Here is a 13,497-nt window from a genome sequence, read left to right as displayed (position 1 = left end):
GCTGTTCTGGCTGAGAAAAAGATCAAGCTTGAAGGAATGTCCTAAATTTGATGTTGCTTTGAGGCCACATAGAGCAGTATAATGGACCACAGAGGAATAAAATTTAAATAAAAGGTCTTAAATCTCTGTTTTCTCACCACTATCTGAGTACCTTATTGCAAGACTGAGAAAGTACCATTCAACTAATATCTTGCTTTAGGAAGAACTCTTCTCAGAGATTTAAAATTATTCATAGGCTGTTGTGGAATCTAGGTACCCTGCTGTAAATCAGGACCAGTGGTGTGAGCCTTGAGTAAAAGGGAAATAAACAGCAAAAAGAAATACTAACATGTATATGCTTTTGGTACAATTGTATGTTTAATATACTTTTAATGTGTAATTATTTCTAATTTATCAATGAGGGAAATAAGGCACAGAAAATTAGGTATGTCATGTGAGATAATACAAGAGTTTAGAAACAAAATTGCTTTATTCTGCTTTTGTAAGCTTTAAGAATGTTGCCCTACTCTTCTTTTTTGCTGACAATATGGCATATATGATCACTCAAATATTTTCCTAGCATGAATTTTATGTACCTTCATTATCCAGTTAAACAGAGTTAAAAATCACCCATAGTCTGTGTACACTGCAAATCCATACTTTGGGAGGCAGTTTTGAAATATCTCATATGTCTGGTTTTTATTTAAAATATAATTGTCCGTTAATTCACTATCACATTTAATAACCTATACTATGCATAACTATAACTGCAGACTGCAACCTCAATTTTTCACATTTATGGGCTTTCTTGTATATTAATCTAAGGAAAAGTAAAGATAGGGCAGTTGCATGTAGAACTTCATAAATAATCGTGCTTGAGGCTGCTGCCCGAGTTGTGAAGGAAACACTGTTTTTCTCCTGTGACATGAAGCTTTAAGGACTTTATGTCCTGATCAAGAAGGAATGCTTTAATAAGCATCCATGTTAGAGGGTTTGTGCTGTGTAAGCTTGGTACAGACCATATGGGCAAAAAGGCACATTGTGTGGTGACAACTGCCCTGCTTGTCATCCCCAATCATACTTGCTCTAATCCTTGTTTTAATTTACTCTGCTTGTACAGCACCAATCCTGCCAGTACGGTCCTTAGGGTCCCTTCATTCCTGCCATTTATGACAAGGAATATGCAAAGGCACAATTATTCATCCACTAAGGTGACAGAGAAGGGCTCTGCTTGGGAATATGTTCCCAGACTTGCAGCATCATAATGTCAGTTGTTAAAGCACTTTGCAGTTGCAAACAATTCTTGAGAGACTTTTTTTTTTTAATATAAAAATTTTGAATGCACAAGTGCTAAGACTAAATGAATCCTTATTGATTAAGCAGTGCAATGCTGGAAAGCTTCAATAAATAACATTCTTCATACTTTGTCTTTTACTGAAATGGGATAAATGGGATGTTTTTCTGTCTTTCCCCTTCCACTTAATTATTGCGTTCTTATCATTTGTTTAACTTCAGACAAAGGATAGTATGTTGAGACACCCTTATTAAGTCTTACTTACTGTATATTGTTTATATTCTTCTGTACAACACATTCCTAAACGGACAAAAAAAAATAGCCAACAAAAAACTCTCAAGTGTAGCATTCAGCCTCTCAAGTCCATGATGTATTTCATTTGCTACGGTCAGAGCAATTGTAACAATGCCTTTCATTTTCTTATAGCCTAAAATGATTTTCTTTCTGTGAGGCCATTCTCCAAAACTTCTCTTCCCTTTTCAGAGTATCATTTGCAATTTAAAGCTAACCTGGTGAGTGTACTCACAATAGGCTTGCCCATAAAATGGTTCAAGGCCTGCCTGCATGCCTAATGAGGTTGATGTTGAGCTATTTAGCTCTTTGTCCTTCCATAATATCTACTTAATGCAGTTCAATGGGAGTGGATTGTTAGAAGCATTAAAGATTCTATTAAGTCTTTACTAAAGCCACTCTATTCTAGTCCAGCTGTATAGTGGCAAGAGCATTAAATTTGAGAATGTAGTGGGAACAAGGGACCTGAAAAAGCACCTATAAAAAAAGGACAAATTTCCTAACCAAGTAAGACCACACTCAATTTAAGACCTGTTACTTTTGTATCTAGATCTAAAGACTTTCTCAATGTGCATCTCACAGCGTTCTGAATTAACTCTAGTTTCCCCATAATGGATGAACAAGGTACAGCTTAAATCTTCATCTATTTTCAAAGCGCGTGAGTAGATTTTCCTTCACCACACTATTGAAAACAAATAGTATTATGACTTTAATCTCAGAGAAACTACCAAAATCTTGCAAAGGCCTCCTTTCAGATAACATTTAAATGCAATATATTTTCCCATTTGCTTAAATACTGTAGTAAGATTGGTCTGCATCAGGAATTCAGAAATCTCTGCACTTTGAGAGGAAGATAAACAATGCTTCTGACAAAAAAAGTATTCATTCAATGCCTTGTTTTGCTTAAGGGTTTGTTTTTTTATCAGGTCTGTATGGTGCTAGCCACCAGCACTGAGACCAAAAAAAAAAAAAAAAAAAAAAAAAAAAAAGAAGGCGGCGTAGAATGGCCAGGATTTCACACAGTTGGCATTGACTTGGCTTGAAGAGGCAAGCACTAAGCTGTCTTTTCAACCATAGTAAAAACCCTCCATCTGGCCACCCTGAAACTCTGTTAGCTTGTTCAACTCGCTGTCGGCTGATTGGGCTTTGTGAAGCAGAAGTAACAACATCAATAGTATAAACCCTTGCCACTTGAGAGTATTACATTTCATTTCATGCTTGACTTAATCAAAACTGGGGAAATGAAATTTACACCTTTTTGATGTTCTTTTCCCTGCTGTTTAAGGAGAAGAATCTTAACCCATTTGATCTTCACATGCACCCAATAAATGACCAAATATGCCAAGCTGCCAAAAGCAGACGGCTGCCAGTTGCCAGTTTATGTCAGGTCACTGTGAGAGAGCTTAATGCAGAAGGTCTTGAGTTTCATACCAAATACTTTGGTTTGCAGCACGGTATTTTGGTTGCAGTGTCAATTTAGCTCCCCTCCCTATTAATATTAAACTATTATAAAGAAAGCAGAATTTTTTTTTTTTTTTTTTTTTTTTTTTTTTTTTTTTTTTTAGAGGGAAATGTGTTGGCAGCCGGCTGTTGTGTGACAGTCAGGAAAGAGTGACAGAGATGAAATGAAGCTGGGTTGGAATTGCTTCTTCAAACCCTTGACATTTGTTCCTTTCTTTCCTGGCTCTGATCTACACGATATACATAGTTGTTGTTGTTGTTTTCCCTGCTAATAACAAGACAGTGCAGCACTGGATTAGAGATTGAGTGAGTGAAAAATGGGACTGGTGATAAGGCTTTCCCTGTGCCCGGGGGGAGGCTCATTAAGTGGGAGATCAGATCGCTACAAAATACATACATGAATAAAACCAACGACTAACAAAGTTCTCCCTGCAACTTGCTGATGAGAAAGCGTTCGATCCAGCACACTCGGGCGTGGGAAGAGGCTTTGCTGCTCGCTTGGCTGCCGAGTTTGGACGCGTCACTTGGCCCCGGTGCCCAGCACGGGTGTTGGGGCGGGTGGATCTGCTGTCAGCACCTGCACGGGGCTGGGTCCCACCGAAAAACACACGCAGACACAGTGCAACAGGTCCCTGCCTTCCCCGCCGCCGTCCTGCTCCCTCCAGAGACCTTTCGCCTTTTGTCAAGGGCCCACATTTATGACTTGATGAAAACATTTGTAATAGATCATCAAATACTGATACATTCTGCGGGACAATATCCCATTTGTTAAATATAAATTAACATTAACACAGATCCCCCGTCGCAGAAAGGCGAAGGGGTTTTGACACCTTTTCAGCAGGACAGGCCGGGCCCCAGCGAAGAAAGCCGAGGGCCTGTAAAGGAACTTGTCCCGAATGGTGATCCTCAGGCTCTTGTGTGACAAGGTACATAGTTTCTATTCAGGAACAGGCAGATTATCGGTTACTATAGTTTCCCTAATGCTCAAATGGAGCTGAGGCCTAAGCTGAACAGAATAGGTTAAAAGGTGCCGATGTTTGGGCCTGCGAAACCACATGTTGAGAGTCAGAGACCAAACAACACAAAGAGCACATCTCTCCGGTCTTTGATGTCTTCTCTGAGGGACGCGGAGTGAGAAAAATGTGGCCGTGCCCCCTGGCCCAGCGGCCGGACAATGCGGCAGTGTGGGAGCTGGGCCTCGGCAGAGCCCGTGGGCGCAGCCAGCAGCAATCCCGCTCACCGCCACACACCGCTTCCCTCACCGCTCCCCCTGCGCCCGCGCTGCGGCCTTAAACACGCACCAGCTTGGGAACTTGAAGCACTAAGCTTAACTAGACTTGATTTGCTGGTTTCTGCGTTTGTTTCCATTTAGCCTGTTCTTTAGCATTTCCTTTGTGTTGCGTGCTTTAAAAACTCCTTATAGCACTTCAGCTAGCAGCTTTTTATTTGCCTGCGTGCCTCAGTGTCTGCTCTGAATCCACTGTGGACTTGGTGCAGCGGCTGCTCTGTGCTTCCTGCATGAATCACTGATTCTGCTCTTTTTGCCATTTGCAAGTACACAGTGTTTTTAAGCAATTCATATTCACCATAAAAATGTTCCATGTAGGATATCCCCTGATAGCACAAGTGATGCTTTTGCATTTTTCATAAGCAAGATTAAAATACCCACTCCTTGTGCTCGCGTTGTAGGTCTCCTCTGTTCTGCTGCAACTCAGTTTAGTATTTTAATTTTTTATTAAAACTCTCATAAGCAAGATAAATGTGCATTGACACTAAAGGGAGACTGCCAGCTTTGATAGGTTATATTGCCTCAATTTGCTGCTGCTCTTTAAGTATTCCAACACTCAGTGTCCAAGTATTATGCAAAGCAAAATTAATCAGCACCTGCATCTTTTAAAATAATAGAATTCATGAATTCTAAAGTTTTAGCAGCGTTATTGTAATTCTGATTGTCGTCGGTTCTTTATACCATTATAGAAAAATATCTAATTGTAACAACTGTATTCCTATAGTGAACATATTACTTGAATTCAAACCCTAACAATGGCAATAGGATAACTGTCCTTGAATTTGAGCCTTTTGTGATACATCAATAGGCTTACAATGTGCTGAATTAGCAGGCATATTAATGGGCAGATGCAGCACCAGCCCATTCTTTTTACCCAAATCTTCTTATGCAAATACCCCATGAATCCAGTTCAAAGAGCTAGCTTTAAAATGAGCTTCTACAGACATTCAGATGGGTCCTTTCACAACTGCAATGGGACTTAGATGGAAAGTGACATGAGAAAAGTTTAGACACTTGTTTTTATAACTGAACATGATCTTGTTATCATAATCTGATACTGGTAACTGGCATGGTCTGGTTGTAGAATTTTAAGCCTTTAACAGAGGGAGATAATCTAGGCCTTTGTGCTACAATGTACTGAATCCTGCACTTGGTGAAAGCTATCAATGAGAATCACAGTTCATGCTTTTTCAAACAAAACTTTTTCATGGTAAAAGCTTTTATCCTATGATAATTACTTAACTGATTGTAGCGGTGCCTTTAACGTTAGTGAGCTCATAACAAGGACACATAAAAAAGGCTACGCTATTTTAGAATAAATAAATTATCAAATAAACAGTTTTTGTTTGCTTGTTGAACTAAATGATAATGAGGTCATTATTAAAAATGCTAATGCACGGCAGCATGGCTAGTAAAAGTTAATGTATTTTATGATCTTTCTTTTGTTTGCTGTGTTTCTTGTGATTGTTTCTCATCAACAGCATCTGGACAAGAATGGTTTAAATGATTTAATTGCAAATTTATGAAAACCTGCCGAAGGAAAAGAAGGATAATAGTTTTATGAGATTGATAATGTTGAAGCCCCCTCCTTTGGAGTTAATTTTAAATTTATCTGCAATTTCAATCAAAGCCTATGGTTTTCTAGGTGGTAGATTGGATTTTTTTGAACTGTCTATTTTAAGGAGTCCAAAAGCTGGTGAGAAGGAATTTCGTGTTGACATTTCCCATACATGCTGACCAAGATTCATTAAAGCAATGCTTCCTACAGAATATTCTATAGGAAGCATAAAGACAACCAAGAATCGATTCTCAGCTGGAGCAAATTGGCATAGCTAATTGACTTCTGTGGATCTGGTCAACACTGTTTCAGCCTTGGCCAGTGTGTGGAGTTGATAGATGTAGATAATTTAAACTACATGAGATTATTGCAAAAAATGGGAGGAGAAATAATCTGCTCTTTTATCATTGCATTTAGGTAATCATAATGAATATTAGACAAGTCATGTACAGCATTATCACTTGGTTTATTCTTCATAATTTTTCTCTGAAATGAGTATTTATACTGTGTTCTGAAGCATTAACGAGGTGATTCTTGTACCAAGAACCTTGGTGCAATAGATGAACATAAATGCCGGCGTATCTCATGCAGTTATTTTTAGACTAATAAAAGGATTTCATGTAGGATTTCATGTTCATACTGGTAAAAATATTATGGGTTGTGCTTGATAGCCTTTATGGAGGAATGCCTTATTACATAACAGTTCCAGATTCTTCTTCTGGACACTTTGTGTTTCAGTGTTAAGTAGCAGCATTATTTTGGGACATAAAACATTTGCCCAAAGCTTTGCTTTTTAGTATTGTTTTCTATTTTCTGTAAACCTGCAAGAGAAAACTTACGTGCTGAAAGAACATGTGTAGTTAATGTATGGGTATGTAGAGGGCCTTATTCTGAATTCTGATATATGTAAGTCACCCCTATCTCAGAAATTTATCCATCACCATTGATTTAGCTTTATCACACTTACACTTTGATACTTAACTGCTTAATTATTTCTTTGGCTTGGTTTGGGTTTTTTTGTGGTTTTTGTTTGTTTGTTGATTTGTTTGGTTCTCTTTGTCTTGTTTTGGTTTTGTTCTTGTTGGGTTTTTTGCTTTGAGGATGAAGCTGAAGTGATCAAATGAAGTTATGTTTTCTTACCCTTTTTGCTGTATCTGGTATTGTTTAATCACAGCTTGGAAAAAGATGTGGAAGGAAATCAGTGAAGGAGAAGGGGTGAAGGTCAAAGGTAATGCAGGAGAGAAGCATAAATGGGCTAGAACAGTAAAATGCCTGGAGGACAAACTGCATGGCAGAGCAGTGGAAGGAGAGAAAGATGGGTATCATCTAGAACTTCAGTATCAGACTGTCAAACTCTGTGTTGAGTAAAAGAGGAAAGGAAATTTTGTGTAAATTAATGGCAGATAGCATCATCTAGGGAGTAGAACAAATGAAAGGAAACTTAAAAATCCTCAAGGACATGTTACATACCTGTTATTTTACTGCAGTTCACCAACACAGAGTTCATGTTTCGCAATGTCAACAGTAACAGAAGACAAGGTAAAGGAAATTGTACAAGCAAAATTAATTTGAATGAGCTTCAATCTCATTAATGTGTCTGTTGCATTTCAATAATAGAGGTCAAAACAGGAGAAGACAAAAATTAAGCGTGTTGTTTTTAGAATTTATTTTTTGAGGAGTGACTCTGAGCATGGTTTTTTTTAGGAAAACAGAATTTTGATATTCTGGCATGAAAATAAAGTCCTTGAGTCCTTTTAGTCATGGAACAGATATTCTCTGAAAAAGGAGTTTCATGATGGTAAAGGCTGTCTGCAATTTTATGTCAATTTTTCAGAACATGTTTTAAAAGATGTGCACTCTTTCTGTAAATGAAAACTGGCTAAAATATTTGCAGCCAGATCATATTTGGATGTTTTGCAAATTAAATTGAATGTTTTGACAGTTTGAAATAAAACCCTTTCATTTCTAGATGGCATTTTTCCATAAAAGTGAAATTAATGTATCTCAGAGAGAAAAGGGTTTCAGTATCATTCCTTACACTGCTCTTGTTGACTTTTACGCATTTTTGTACTTTGAGAAACTGGGATAAGTATGTACTTTGGTGCTTTGAGGAACTGGATCCTACAATGTTTGAGATAACCCTTAGTTTGTCCTACAGACAAAGCTGAAATTCATCCCCAAGACATTCAAATTCTTGATTTTGTCTTTTTGACATCTGGCACTGAAAGAATAGTTTCATGCCTGCTTTTTATTTCTTTTTGTGCACGGGAGGATTATTTTTTTTTAAATGCTCATTTTTCAAATCTCCTTCCAGAGAACAGTTTGGCATGCTTTGGGCCCTCTGCGCAAACCAGTGTTTTCTAACTACAGGTGTTCACTCAGCAGTAACATTGCACTGCACTGCATTCCAACCAGAACAAAAAAATGAATTATACTCACAAAATATGCCAATGCTCCCAGTATTGTGCCTTCATCAGAAATGAAATGTTAGTATACTCTGCTAAATCCAAGTCAATGGTAAAAGAATCATGAGAAATGTGAATGGAATTGTTTTTCTGCCAGGTGAAGTGCAATGAGACTTTACTGTTTGATGAACATCTGTAAATACCCTGGATTCCCCCGTTGCCTTTGTGCTGTGCAGGTGGTAATGCTGGTGCTTTCTCTTGAACATCACCAGAGTTGTTATCATTACACTCAGTTTGCTGCAGTCTTAGAGCTTCTCTCTGCTTTTCTTACCTTCCAGATATTAGATGTGCAATACCCTATAGCAAATACAACTGCAGCCTGAGTACATCTCACCTTTTCTTTGTAATTTCAGAACAGAAATTTATAGCAAAGCCAGCATTCCTCCCATTAAAATGCCATCAGGGGGATTTGTGTATGCAGGGAATACGTCAGAACTGACTGCCCTCTTCCAAGTCGTACAAGAAGTTGGTGATAAGTTTGACAATGCAACCCAAATCATCTTATTCGACATGTGGTTCAGCTTCTGTCTTTCACTTATACCTGACAGGTGGAGAAGAAAAGAATTATTTACTTAGTAATAAATAACTTCTGCTTTCTGAGATGTTTATCCTAGTAGCACTAGGGATTTACATGGAAGTGTTAAGCATGGGATCAGATTAAAAGCTATCATGTAACAGTATAGGTTTTTTGCATGGGTATTGGTATAACTTTTGAGTCTGCATGTAAGCACAGTGCTATTTGTGCCTGAGGGATAAAGTAGTAGCAGAGGAGAAGTTCCCTGGATACACTAGCCATTTTTTCTGGCACACGAGGAGAGGAGCTCAATCACTGATTTAAATATAAGGCAAGTATGATTTCATGAGATTACCATGGTCATGGGGTTTTCTTTGCCATTCTTTGTGCTCTGGTTTAGTTTGAAATAAGGGTGGAGGTGTTCATAAGTGGTCAGACCCCTTAGAGATAAAAGCACTGGGACAGTAGGTCTGTGTTAGACCCACATCACTATCAGATGTGAGGTCTGGTGCATGAATGCCACAGAGTTGTAAAATAGCTTGGGTTGGATGAGACCTTAAAGATCACCCAGTTCCAGCACAGTTAGCTCAGAAGGTTTAGGGAAATAATTGCTTCACTGCTTGTGATAGCCCTACAGATGCATGGCTTAGTCTGCAACTACAAATGCAGAGTGACAGGGAGAAGAAGGGAGATTGGCTTCTTAATCCAGTGTCTCGAAAAGAGGATGGAAAATAAATTTGAACATGTTAAAATAATTCAAATTACTGAAAATGCTCTGTTGAGTACTGAAAAACATGCAAAATTATTACTGCTCCTGAGGCAGCCTATAAATAATATTACTGTGTTGGCTGAATCCAAACATAAAGTATTTTCTCCTTGGTTTTTAAAGCCATTGACAGATACAATAGACACCACAAGCCAACTCTTAATTTTGGGTTTAAGATTTAGATTTGTTCTAGATGTTAGAATTAACCCTAGTTAGAATACATGATCAATTTCTATTCTAGCAGAGAAATATCCCCTCTTCAGAAGAAATCCCCTTCTTAAATCATCTAGTCTGTGACATTCCCTTAATCCCTTTATTTTTCTCGAATTTAGCATAAATACTTCCCTTTCTTGCACCTCCATCTGTTTGTTCTACTTTTTTGCCTTGGTTCCTGTCAATGATGCATGGAGCTCTGTTTTCAGTCAGAAGGGCATTAGCTAAAGCAGTAGTTTCCCAGAGTTGGTGCCAGAGAAGTAGACTGAATGTCTTGAGAATGGTGAAAGACATAAATATACAGGGACACATATTGATCTGTATGCATGCAGGAGTGGAGATGGATGGGTGGGTAGATGTACACTCACACAGATAAATAATACAGCCAGTGAATGTACATACACAGCTATTGGAAAAGTCGGAGAATTCTAAAATGCTCTCACTAATAGTCTGGTTAATGAATACAAATGCAGTGCAAACTCAAGCAAGCTTAATGCTTACAATGGTTTGTTCCCAGGCATCTACGGAGTGGTAAGGAGGAGAATTAACATAGGATTATCATATTTTACACATAGACATACTTGCCAATCCTTTTAAGAATACTTTAAGGACAGATCTAGTGTCTAAGTATTTGGAAGTAAGAATCACTAAATATAGACTGTGCAAACTACTTAGCTATAATTCTTTTGAGTTACTTGCTGTATGACAGAACTGTGTGTTCAGTTGATTTCTGCATAATGAAATAAGCCATTTTAATTTTTAAATGTGGGAAGATAGCAGTCTATAAGCTATCCTAAATATTTAAGTACGTTTCATTTGATTAACTGAAGCAATATTTGGCACTATGAGGAGCTATCCACAACTTTAATACTATCCAAAATTGGTTCTGAAAGTGAGTGGTAAAAGAGATGTGTGTCTACCTGAGTTTCAGGATTCAGCACATTTGTAAGGTGCATTCCACAGATGTTGGAGGTTTTATGCAGGTACAATCACGTATCTATAAAATCCCCCAGCTGCATTATGTAGTTGTCTGACAATGTGGGCTGTGGTTTCACCACCGTTAATATCCAATCTATGTGCTATCAAAGCACTCAAGGTAAATTTGATCTGGCTAAAGGATACTTGGGTTAGCTCCCAACATGCAGTTTCTGCTGGCTGTGGAAGGACAAGCATTGTTTAATCTGGCATTAAGGCTGCTGACACATAGTTTTTGAAAGATGGCAGAGTGAGATTTTTCCATAATGTGTCTTTGCATCTTGTGACCACAGTGCTTTTTATTTGATATTAATGATCTAAAGCCATGTCTTTAGCAATTGTAAAATGTATTCTCAGATACTGCTTCTGTTAAAAATATATTTTAAAAGCCTTGTTTAAATGTGCTTACTGTTTCTTTTGTTAAACTGGGGAACACAGTTGCTTTCTTTCTTTATTAATATTACCCAAATAATTTATTTGCATAATTTATGGGAATACTTTTCAGATATTTTTCAGGGTAGCTTTTGGCACAGGAAAAATTAGGTTTAGAACACACGGTTGAGTAGAAAAGTCTTATTTCTTCAAAATTTTTAAACTGTATTGTGGATGAAAGGTTGCTTAGTGATGTTGTGTGAAGGATTTTGCTGTGTCATTTCTCACCTTTCTACCTCTTCAATGTGAAGGAGAGCAAGAAGGGTAATTACAAAAGGGCTGAGCCAAACTGCTCAGTGACAATCTAGTAAGGGACAACAAACACAAGAGCTGTCTTGAGAAGATTCAAAGTGCGTGTTAGGAGAAATGTTTCCCCTAGGAAGGTATGGTAGTACTGGAACAGGTTGGCCAGAGGCTCTTGGAAATTTTCAAGGTCTGGTAAGGATCATGGCTTGTTTATTGTTCATGTCAATTCTTATTCATGACATAAGCAGAACCCTTAAAGTTCACTTTTACTGATATTTCTATGATTGTGTTATTCTGTACGTACATTGCAGAGGTATCAAAGTAATTTATTCAGGTAGGATTTTCACTGCAGGTGAGTTTTCTTTGTGGCTGATTTTTTTTTCAGTAGAATTTCAGTAATTTTGTACTGAGGCCATAATTCAGCTGTGAAATAAATTGATAATAATACAATTGATAAATTGATAATAATACAATAATAAATTGAAATAATACAAAAGCTGTATATTGTATTAAAATCACACTTACCACGACATAGGGATCATACTAAGTATTAAAAATCCTGTTTTCTTGTTGAAATCCACCATTAAAACCAATAGTGTATATATTGAAAGTCCCTTTTTATTATGGGCATCCTATGAGCCTTATGGAGCAAAATAAACCCTTAAAGTACAACAGAGTGGTTCCTACCCTTTCAGCAGCAGGACCAGTCTGAAATTTGGTATTATTTCCCATGTTAAACCTCAGTGTTTAGCTTTAAAATTATTTATTGATAATTTCAAAATATTTTGAAAGGTAATGAACACCATGCAGGGTCAGACCAGATGTCCTTCTGTTGTGTCCTGCTATCCGACTCCAGCTAGCAGTGACTGCTTATCAGTGTAGGAGTGGTGCATCATCCTTTCCTTGGTATATCTTTCCAACAATCAGTGATTCACTCGTCATTGAACTAGGTGTGATCTGAGAAAGCATCTCACAGCAGCATTCAGCACTTTTCATGTTTAAACCCATCGAAACATAGTATTAATTATGGTGGTGCATCTAATGCTGCTGTCATTATCCTCTGATGGATTTTTCCAGAAGACTCAGCTACCAGATGTTCATTTGGTCAGTTTCCAAGAGAAATATGCTCCTCTATACATCTTTCATTTGGTATTTAGTGATGTACTCACAGCAATGTTTATGCAATTAAAAATATTTTGGTTGGGTTTGTTTTTTTGTTGGGGTTTTGTTTTGTTTTGTTTCATTTTGTTTTTTGGGGGCTTTTTACAGGGGGTGGTGTTAACACAACAATGAGGTCAACTGTGTTTACAGAAATTGCATCAGGCAATGACTCAGTCTTGGTCTCTCTTCAGCTGCTCCGAGTTCTTACCCAAATGTTTTTTAACAGTTTTGGTCACTTTTGATTTATGGAGACATGATTAAATAAGGAAACTGCAGCAGCAGAAAGTATCTGCTGCTACTGAGGAAGCACAAGCCCTGGAAGCTGGAGGATGTTGTCTCTGCGGCAGATCAACCTAACTGTAGCAAAGGTCATCCTCTAATGGAAAGGAAAACAAAAATAAAACACTCCCATTCCACCATGAGGAGATACTGAGCTACCAGGGGGAGGGAGAGCTGCTCCTGTAATATACTGCTGTACAAATCTTTATGGTCCTTTGCTTCTCTTTCCTCCCACAGCCAAATTACAGAGTCTTTTGGTCCTGTGATGGCCTGAGCAATAATGCCATGAGCTGTTACTCAGCCTCTGTCCTCAGTGGGATCCAGGACCCACACTGCTCAGTGGTGGATACCGCCAGTCCTTGTCTCCTTCTGTGATACCAGCTAATCCCCTACAATGAGCAACCTTCAGTCAGAGGTCTGTGAATGATCCTCTGTTCAACTCAGTCTGGAGAGCTCAAGAGAAGCTTTGTTGTGGATAGAGACACAAGAATGGCCCACCTTCAGCCGTGCTCTCCCTTTTTGATGTCACTGGTATGTCATAGCCACTGATAAACTCTGAATTTTCCTGATTTCCA

At 38.1% G+C, this 13,497-nt stretch overlaps 1 long non-coding RNA gene across 1 annotated transcript in view; it reads left to right on the top strand.

The window, feature by feature from the left end:
- Nucleotides 1-3,152: 3,152 nt before the first annotated feature.
- Nucleotides 3,153-13,497, top strand: part of LOC128812801 (uncharacterized) — a 28,282-nt gene continuing 17,937 nt past the window's right edge. Inside the window, exon 1 of the long non-coding RNA XR_008438840.1 lies at nucleotides 3,153-3,951. This is a non-coding gene — a long non-coding RNA (uncharacterized LOC128812801). The remainder of the gene's footprint in view (nucleotides 3,952-13,497) is intronic.

This window comes from Vidua macroura, chromosome 11 (genome assembly GCF_024509145.1).
Source record: "Vidua macroura isolate BioBank_ID:100142 chromosome 11, ASM2450914v1, whole genome shotgun sequence".
In the NCBI taxonomy this organism is placed as follows: Eukaryota; Metazoa; Chordata; class Aves; order Passeriformes; family Viduidae; genus Vidua; species Vidua macroura.
The sequence above is the reverse complement of the archived record's forward strand: the minus strand, read 5'-3'. Positions and strand labels throughout refer to the sequence as shown.